Source organism: Pseudochaenichthys georgianus, chromosome 17 (genome assembly GCF_902827115.2).
Source record: "Pseudochaenichthys georgianus chromosome 17, fPseGeo1.2, whole genome shotgun sequence".
NCBI lineage: Eukaryota > Metazoa > Chordata > Actinopteri > Perciformes > Channichthyidae > Pseudochaenichthys > Pseudochaenichthys georgianus.
In genome coordinates, this window is record NC_047519.1 from 18189350 (window position 1) to 18198938 (window position 9589).

A 9589-nucleotide genomic window follows, 5' to 3' on the forward strand; every position below is an offset into this window, starting at 1 on the left:
TTTGTTTTGGTTATGCTTATTTCATTTCAATGTGTTGTTTGGTTGGCCTAAGCTGCTTTCGAGCTCATGTGGTTGGTTTGTTGCCCAAGCCAACGTAGTGAGCATTATATGATCATTTGCATATTAGGTATTTTCGAATTAATTTGTGCTGTGTTGTGAGAATAGTTTGTAGTGATCTAAGTACGGGGCATATTGTGCCAGTAGTGGAAATATTTTCTGTAAACCCTTGTGTATCCTGTCTCCTGGTTTTTGCCCATTATGAGTTTGAAGCCCGCTTGCAACTCAATAACCTCTGAGCCTCCTACCTATGGCCTTTCCTGATTTATTGTACATTTTGAAATATTTACATTTTGTGAAACTTGCAAAAAAACATGTCAAACAAATACATACGGTTATAATTTACTTATCCTTCTGTATTATTTTGTGGGCCTTATATTTGGGTGTGCCTCAAGGATTTCTGTTAGATCCTTTACTATTTATTTAGTCTACAGCTACAGCAATAAAAATCTTCCAAAACTGTCACCAGATCGATTTGCATGTATGCCTTGGAAAAGATCACACAGTGGCTTAATGTTGGCACTATGGCAAGACAAAAGGTATGTTTTACGTACAGTAGGGCAAATGTGTTTCACGGGTGAAAAATATGGTAACTGAAATTTGGCGTAATAAAGGTTAGAAGTCTTATTTTTAAGACACAATTCAAAATGTGGAATCATGTAGCTGGAGTCGGAACAAAGCAAGCCATCCATAGTTTAGGTGTTAACACACGGTTAGGTACTTGAAGATAGACATAATAGTAGGGACAAGGCAAGCTGTATTTATTTGGGTGAGCTGGCAGCAGTTCTGACTGTGTCGCTGCTCAGAACCTCCTAGCCTATTGTTTGTGTACCAGCCAGCCTACTGGCCGGACGTTTACCTCCATTACTTCGCTATGTTTTCCTCCACTGGTGGCCCAGAATAACCTGTCATTCAGCAGTCACTATTCACCCATTTCCTCCAATAGCGTGACTCTGCTGTACAAGGAGGAGGGAACTGAATTAAAACAGGATAGAATGAGGAAAACAAGATGTGACAGAGAGGAGGGTTTCACAAAGGACAGGAAACACAGACATGTCAAAGAGAATAGGAGGGAGAGATTAAGTGAAGTAAAGTGAAGTGGTAAATGGGGTTTGGGGAGAAAGAGAGGGAGAATAGAAGACAGGAGGAAGGAAAGAGAGAAGGTGTATACAGATGTTGTAGACTAATAAAGACGGTAAGGAGAACAAATAACAGAAAACGTATGAAGACAGCCAAAAATATTCCTACTTCAGCTTTGAAGTCCACTTTTCGATACAATGTTGTGATTCTGATATCATTTGATAAACAGTGGTGGCTTCCTGTGGGTGCCACAGCAGATGAAGTGATGAAAGTTGTTCTAATAACAGAAGTGATTCAAAGCTTTAGGTTTTTAACAGAGTTCGTCAGCAGACTGACAGACGCAGCTTTGATCTCTTTCTTTGATTACCAGTGTCAAGAGGACAAACTGAAAAAATTAAACAAACAAACTGTAATTCAATACAAATATAATTTATATAAAAATAGTTTTGTGGGTGTGGGTTGTCTTGCACATTAACCTCGTATAGGCCACGCCACTTTAGACTTGTTAGAGAATAACAATGGAGCATTTAACAGCTAAACAGCCAGGTATCTGTTCATAAGCCAAGAATCTGATGGTTGAAGGACTACAATTTCCCGTATAATCAGAGCATAGTAATACAAATGTTTGGGGGCAGCCAAGGCTCAAACTTATAATTACAAAGGCATGTCTACAGTATACAAGAAATGTTCTCAGATTGATAAACTTCCATATCTTTTTCAAGGTTGCCTATTGGAAATTATTCTTTAAAAGGGCTGATATATTTGCAGGATGTACACATTTATATACGCTTCACAGGATACACGCATTTCAGACTCTCAGAAGGAGGTGTGTATGTGCTCAGGCAATAGTAATCTAAAGCTAAGAGGGAATGCTTTCCAAATAATTGAATAGCCTTTAGGGTTTACCTTATGACGTTGAATACTCAGGAAGGGTTTTCTGTGGGGTGTTTGAAGTACACCCTATATTTTGTAACACAAGCGTGATGGAGGAGGAAGTATATTGATGGATATTAAACATGCTAGCCAACATACACAGATATGTTGTGGGTTTTTGCCTTAGCGCTCAGATGTATTCTGACATATTTGCGTGAGCTAAAAGAGGAATAAATCAATGGGATGAAAGTGGTCCGTCAACACCAACAATCGGCTTACAATGAGTTTGCAGTCTGATTTTTTGCTGTGCAAGCCAACCAACTGACAGACAGAGCTTTGAAGCTGTGGCTGCAGCACTCAGCACCACAGTTTAAGGCCTCAAGACTCATTTGGAAAAATACTTTTTGCTTGCAGTTTTACTTGAACAAAAGAATGTTTAATAACGTTGAAAGCTAAGTTAGATAACAACTCATATGTTAAACCTATTTTGTTGTCATGTATTATTAGCATCTACACGTGAGTCAATGATGGGAAAATGAAGTAACATCAAATTATAGACAAATCCTAAGGCAAAATCTATCGACATTAGGTTCTTGAACAATGGAGGGTTGTGTTGAACAGATTCTTTTCAAATACAAACACTCTTCTGCAACAGACTGCTGCTTTATTGGCCGTATAAACAGAACATTTAGTCCAGGTAAGGAGTCATGTGAGAGTACTGCCCCAGATCTGGAGATGTAATGCTTGTCAAGGCTTGTCACTGGGTGCTGGCAATTGGTGGTTTTGGTGTGAGTCGCTCTTGATAAATTGTCATTGTTGATTACTGTATTCCTCTGTGGATGGTCAATAACAGCAGTAGCAATAACTTGTGGGCCAATTTTTCCGTTTGACCACAATATTAGAACATGTCATGGCTCGGATGACAGCATCCCGCCACTGTGTATCTTTATCAGTGGTGCTAACAGCACTAACCATGGCAACAGTGGTGATAACAGCTGCAAACGGTCACACATTAGGGTTGGGACGGTGTTATCAAAAATATCGCCTTATGAACGATGCTGGCCAGTAACCCATGAACATGAATAGGGAGGAAGGTAAAAAAACATTGCACATTTGGAATGTATATTACCATGAGTTCTAACCTCAGAAAACTTTAGCTAGCAGGTCCAATTATAAGGATGTTGTAAAAACAGTAAAATCTCAGGCTTTTACGCTTCACCAGACAAATGACAGCGCCATCCATTATTCATGATATGAATATTTGAGTTCCTATATCAAAGAGACTGGCCACTTGTTGAAATAAAACCACTGAAATCCAGAGGTTTTCACTGACCACAGTAATCTCAGTAGAGCACTAGCACGCTAGCTAGCCTCTGAGGAGAAAACACTGTTTCCTTTGGAGCAGTGAGGGAGCCTTGGATCTCTGTTTCAGTCAGTGTATTTTCAGTCAGTTTGACTGCAGATGATGAGTGAAGAAAATGCAGGAAACAGATTGAATAATATTTCTAAATGTTTGATTATTATGAGTGTGAGATCACAAACACGTATTTAACAGGGACGAAGACACTTGTTGCCTTGTAAATGTGGATACTGTACAGCTCATGTCCCCTCATCTTCTTCCTCAGTCTATGATTGGATAATGTCCACTAAGTCATAATGATTAAGAGCAAATGCCTCCTTTTACCTGAATGTTTTTCTCTTCTTTCCTCACTCTTTCCATCCACTGCTCCTAAATGTAGCTACTAAACAACAGCATAGCAGCAGGAGAGGAGGATGTCAAAAGTGAGTTTTAGATGTGACAAAATAATTAATAATAATTAAGTTAATCAAACTTAATTTGATTAAATATTTTTACTTTAGTCTCATGTCTGAATCAGACATGAGACTAATGTAAAATATTTACATGACTTAATCAGACAGTCTGATTTAATCAAAGATGTTTGAAATGTGTTTAAAAACCCAACACTGATTCCAAAATATTTCATAAGAATAGAGCAAGAAGACCAAACACAAAAGGGAATATATTCACCATTATGACAAATACCTATGACAACCTGAACACTCGCACTTAGGTAAACTTCAGCTTTTATGACCTCATACAAATTGTTTAGGACCACAGGTCGACCAACACTTGCCTATCAGTTAAGGGCAAACCTAATAAAACTCAACCAAACCGAATCCCTCCTGGTCCAGAATGGGCTCCCGGAGGCTCGCAACATCAGCTTTCCTTGATGATGTAATTCCCCTCTCTGTCAGAGGAGACCACCATCCAGCTTAACGTTGTGTCGCCAGGCAGAATACAAGTCATCTGTCATTGGCCTGTGATGCTAATGAAACCCATATGTGGAACTCCTCTGGTTCCATCCGGCCCCACCCCCTTATCCTTTGTTGTCACGGCAATACAGAACCCAGATTCCTACTGTTTATTTTGGTTGTCCTGGCTTTGGTATATTGTAGCATAAGATGAAAGAAGAGCTGGAGATGATGGGGGGGATCAGAGCACATACACTCATTAGCTTATTAATAACAGCCCAGTCAGATGTCGTAACAAGTTTGTTTAATTGCAAAAGTAAATAATAAAATAAAATAATTATAAAATAATCTTTTATGATTCTCTACATTTCATATGAAACAGAGAGAATGACCAACACAAAAAAGTGTAGACTGAAGGTAGTCATGCAAAAATGCACTCCCCCTCCATTTTAGTGAAGAAGATAACCAAACATATAAACTTCTTGTTGCAAATTGACCCTGTGTCTTTTTCTTTGCATCATGTTGACTTTGAACTTTGACGTGTGAAATTCCGAGGCTCTCTTATATCCAGTCAGTTCGAGAGGGGGGTTGATATTGACTACTTTCTCAGAAAGTGATTTTTTTAACTGCATGTTGATATGGATATAAAGTATATGAGTATACAGGGAGGCTGAGACTTGTTGGGATAGTGCGCTGATTCGGATCAGGGGAGAGCAAGTTGGAGTCCCACTGCAGTCAGCATGTCGTTGTGTGCCTGGGAAAGACACTTCACCCCAAATTGCTCCTGTGGGGATTGCCCACAGTACTGAATGTATGTAAGTCACTTTGGATAAAAGCGTCTTACAAGTGACATGTAATGTAATGTATTCCAGTAAAGAAGAGAAAGAGGGAACATGCAAGGACAAGAAAAAAAGTGTGACATTCTGAAACGCAAAAAGAAATAAAGAACACTAGCATTTCAATGGCAGTTGATACCATGTTAAAGAAAGTGCTGATTGACTTCAGAATATACTGTAGAGACATTATGTATGGTGCAATATCTAAAACTATGTCAAGCCATGTGATATGCTCCAATGCTGGAAAATGTAAAATGCATGTATTTGTCAAGACACAAACACACACACAGAGATTACCTATGGTCCTATATCACATACACCCCCCTAACAGTAACCTTCTGTATATTTTGCAATGTGCTCAGTGAAAGGCCCAACATATTTTCAGTTTCCGTCCAGACCTGCCACAACTAAGGTTTTGTAACCAGTGTAAACATGGCAACATGTGAGGAAAAATATATCTGCATCACTCTCGTTCTCTCTCAGTCATAAACACACATCTTGTACAGACAGTTTAACGCAAAGTCACATCCAATTGCTTCACCTTAGACTCTTCCTGACATCAAGCTAAGTAACCTCAGATACACTTGCTCAAAAACACACAAACATTTATGTTTTGTGACACACCCATACTGTGACATCTCCAAACAGTGAGATAAGCATGGTATGTCATGTCATGGCTAAACCAGAAGCAACTTCTACTTTAAAGTGAAAAACAATAGTGTGTTTTGTAGAGTGCTGGGATGTTATTGGCTGAGAAGGGAAACCAAGCCCACTGACAAACACAGCCAAGCTCACAAACCCTGTCTCCATGATAAACTGTGATTACATGTGATCTGATTTAGAGGGGCATTGCCCTATCATGCTTTTTAGCCTTTTTCCTTTCCTGTAGTGTGTTGTTTTTTGTGCATGTAAATGGTCTGCAAAGTTTCCTCCAGAAGGAGTTTTCTCTCCCACACACTCCGATTGGACTACTTTGTTTACTTATGTAACATTGTGACATCACTACGTACTATTCGTGCTAGCGCTCTGACACATCGTACGTGATAAGCTAAGGGGCTGAGCGGTTATAAGCAGTTTACCAATCACAACAGAGCCGGCCAGCTAACCAATCAGAGCAGACTGGGCTCTGGTTTCAGACAGAGGGTGAAAAGAGGTGCTGCAGCACAGGCAGTATGAGAACAGTTAAAAGCCTTTTGAACATTAAAGCATGTAAACATGTAAACATGTCACAGTAAAGGCACAAGAGACAATCATGAAACCTGAAATTAGCATAATAGGGCCCCTTTAAAGAGTGAATGCAACAATAGTCAAATCATTTTTGGTGTAATTTCTCAAAACTGAAATGTCCATAAATCCCTGCAAACGTAATGTTTCTGTTTTAACTGATACTTGAAATCCTCCTTGTGGCTGATTGACTTTTGGTTGCACTAAGGGGTTTGACGGCTAAATGACCCACTTTCTTTAAGGAGCAGGTGTCTGCAGTGTGTGTGTTGTTCAGAGCTCTCAGACCTTCTTAACACATCAATGTTTTAAAAGCAGCCATGCAACATACTTAATCTTGTGTAATTGCACCCGCTAAGGCATTGTAGTTGTAATTGTTGTAGTTGTAATTTTAACCGGCAAAATTGGCAGGCAGTTTCATGAATTTAGCAGGAGTGTTTGATACCTATCAAGCAGCACTGACAGGTTTATAAACCACAGAAGGTTACATCTGAGGGAGAAATGACTGGTCAAAGGCCAAACAATCTTTACATGAAGACGTGAGGGCAAATGACCCCCATCCCCAACAACCCCCGCTCCTCTCTTTTAATAAATCATCAGATGCTGTCTGCAGAAGTGTTGTCCTAAATCCTTCTGTGAGGAGGGCTGGATTAGTAGCAGTGGAGTGGAAGGGTTTGCCACAATGAGGAGGGATTTATTTCCTGTCTAAATTCAAACTGATTGTTTCCTTGTGATGCATTAAATAAAAAGAGTATACTGTCAATATGCATAGCTTTATAAAAACCTTACAGCAAACATCCATGTGCCTTTTTCAAAAGTTTACTAAAAGCTACACTCAAAACGTTTTTGTCAAACTGAAACAAAAACAAAGGTTTTTTACTGATTGTTAACCTGAGTTATCTTAACTGAATTTCCCCTGGTTTTATTAAGAGTAACTGATGACAGAAAGTAAGGTTTCTTGTTTAATTTTCTTTCATTTGTAAGCTCTTTCAGAGAGTTTCAAAGATGTTACATTCCAGACATTGATTATACATGTTTCAATTTAAAATATAAATAACTTTATAACAACAATAATCCAAAAGGAGAATCAGATCAATTGTGAGGTATATTAGAACATGTATTTGTTGTGGGCTTGATTTATAAATTTATAAATTAGCGTGATGCTGATTATTTCAGTTTTCACATGAGTTTTAAAAGTCTGCTTTTCTTTTTTCTGTTAGAGGTTAGTCTTTCCTATGTCAAGTTTGGAAGGCTGAGAGGCTGATGTATTGGGTTGCAGACGTATGCACAGCGCAGACAAGACCCAGAGGGATTCTTGACCCATTCTCTTGCCTCTCCATTCACAAAGTGCCCTCTGAAAATGTTTTCATTCATGCCTTTTTGACCCCAGTCTTTGGTTAGCCATCACCTTCACTTAAAGTCTGAAGAGGTACTCGTGAAGGAGAAGGCACGCTGTAGAATCAAGAGGGGGAGACGACTTGGCCCTTAAAGAGCCCCCCAACCTTTATAAAAGCTGAGATTGAAATAGCAAATTCTTAAAAGATTCAAAGGCTTCATTTTCATATGAACAATAGCTACAGTGTGTTGTTGGCAATACAAAGCTCCTTTTAACAAGTGAGGCAATATATTTAAGACATTAAAGAAAAAGACATACAGTAATGCAAATATGGGGTCGAATAAAATACAGTAATAAGCAGGAATAATTTTAACATCTAAAGTCTAATAAGGTAAAACACAATAAATATTGTATAGTAAAATGAAGTCCTGCATATTATAATATGCGGAAATAAATATTTGCAATATAAATCAATGTAAAAAACGAATGAATGGCATTATTATTACTATAACAACTTAACCGTTTTGCCCTTTTTTAAATGTATATGTCTCATTATGTTAAGAAAAACTATCATTAGTTTAAAAATAAATCCAAAAGCCCTTTTGGGGTTTCTGACCTGCTCTATTGCAATGCTGTTCATGCTAATAATCTCAAGGGAGCATTTATAAATCTTGGTTATGGAAATTATGCAAAATATTACAGGCTATTAGAATGTCTGTATTTATTTATTTCATAGTTATGGAGGTACAGATTGAGTTCTACTTCAGTGTTATATGTCAAAAGGTAGAATATCACCCTGTGGTCGACTCATTTAAATTATGAGACAGTTTTTTCCTGACTTACTCTGACCAGGTTAGTGGAATTGGAGGAAAGTTATGCCATGTCGCTGAGCTGCCATGAGAGTGCTGCAGACAGTGTAGATGTCTGAATAAACACAATTCAGTCCTCAAACTCGACCTGTGCTGTGTTCATAATATCCCCAATGGCCAAAAAGGAAAAGATGAGAAATACTGATAATGTCAGACCGGGATAAGTGAATCTAAATGCCTCTCAAAGGAAAAGATTTGGTTTTCTTAAAGTCGTGCCGTCTCAGTGGCCTGGTGAGAAATATTATTATACACAGAAATCCTGCAGTCTTTTCTTTATGATGTCCAATGCATTAGCCTGAATTGAAGTCCCTTGATCAAAATGAAAATATTTGGCTTTTTTTCGCAAAGTCAGCTACCTCCATTTATTTCCAGTCTGCAAAAACATTAAAAATAGGAAAGAATAATAGGAAAATATGTAGAAAACTTCATCTTAACATAAGAACCCGGACCCATTTCTACTTTTGGGGAAATTAAGGGGAACATCATTTAGACTAAATTGACCGCATAGAACACATTTCTGACAAGAATCCCCCTCGTGTCAAATATCTGAAAAGTGACATATATGTCACATGGGCTTATAATGGTAAAGTAAATCTTATTTATAACTTCATTAATGAGGATGATTTTTTGGTTTAAATTTGTTTGAACATTTTTGAATTGGAGAATAAAGAATATATTAACTAAATATAATGGATAACCACAACAGGTTAAATGTAATAAAGGACGTGATGTAAGCATTTTATTTCTTAAATGGCTTGAATTTTACCTTTAGCAACAAAAAACAAGCTTCTGAAATGTAGCTAGTTCTGTCACATGTGTTAGCCTGGCACATGGACATATTCTTGGACATGTTGTTATGGGAACACAAAATTACACGATCTGGCCCATGCAGGATCCGCCACCACACTGTTCAGTGTGTGTCACTTAGGGACTTCATGGGATCAAAACAAGGCTAAAGCTGTATGAGGAACTTTCCAGCATATGTAAATGTAATGTGACACCTGTGTCACGGTGGGTCCTTATGGGTTAACATTACATTAACTGTTCTTTAATGGTGCAGTAGG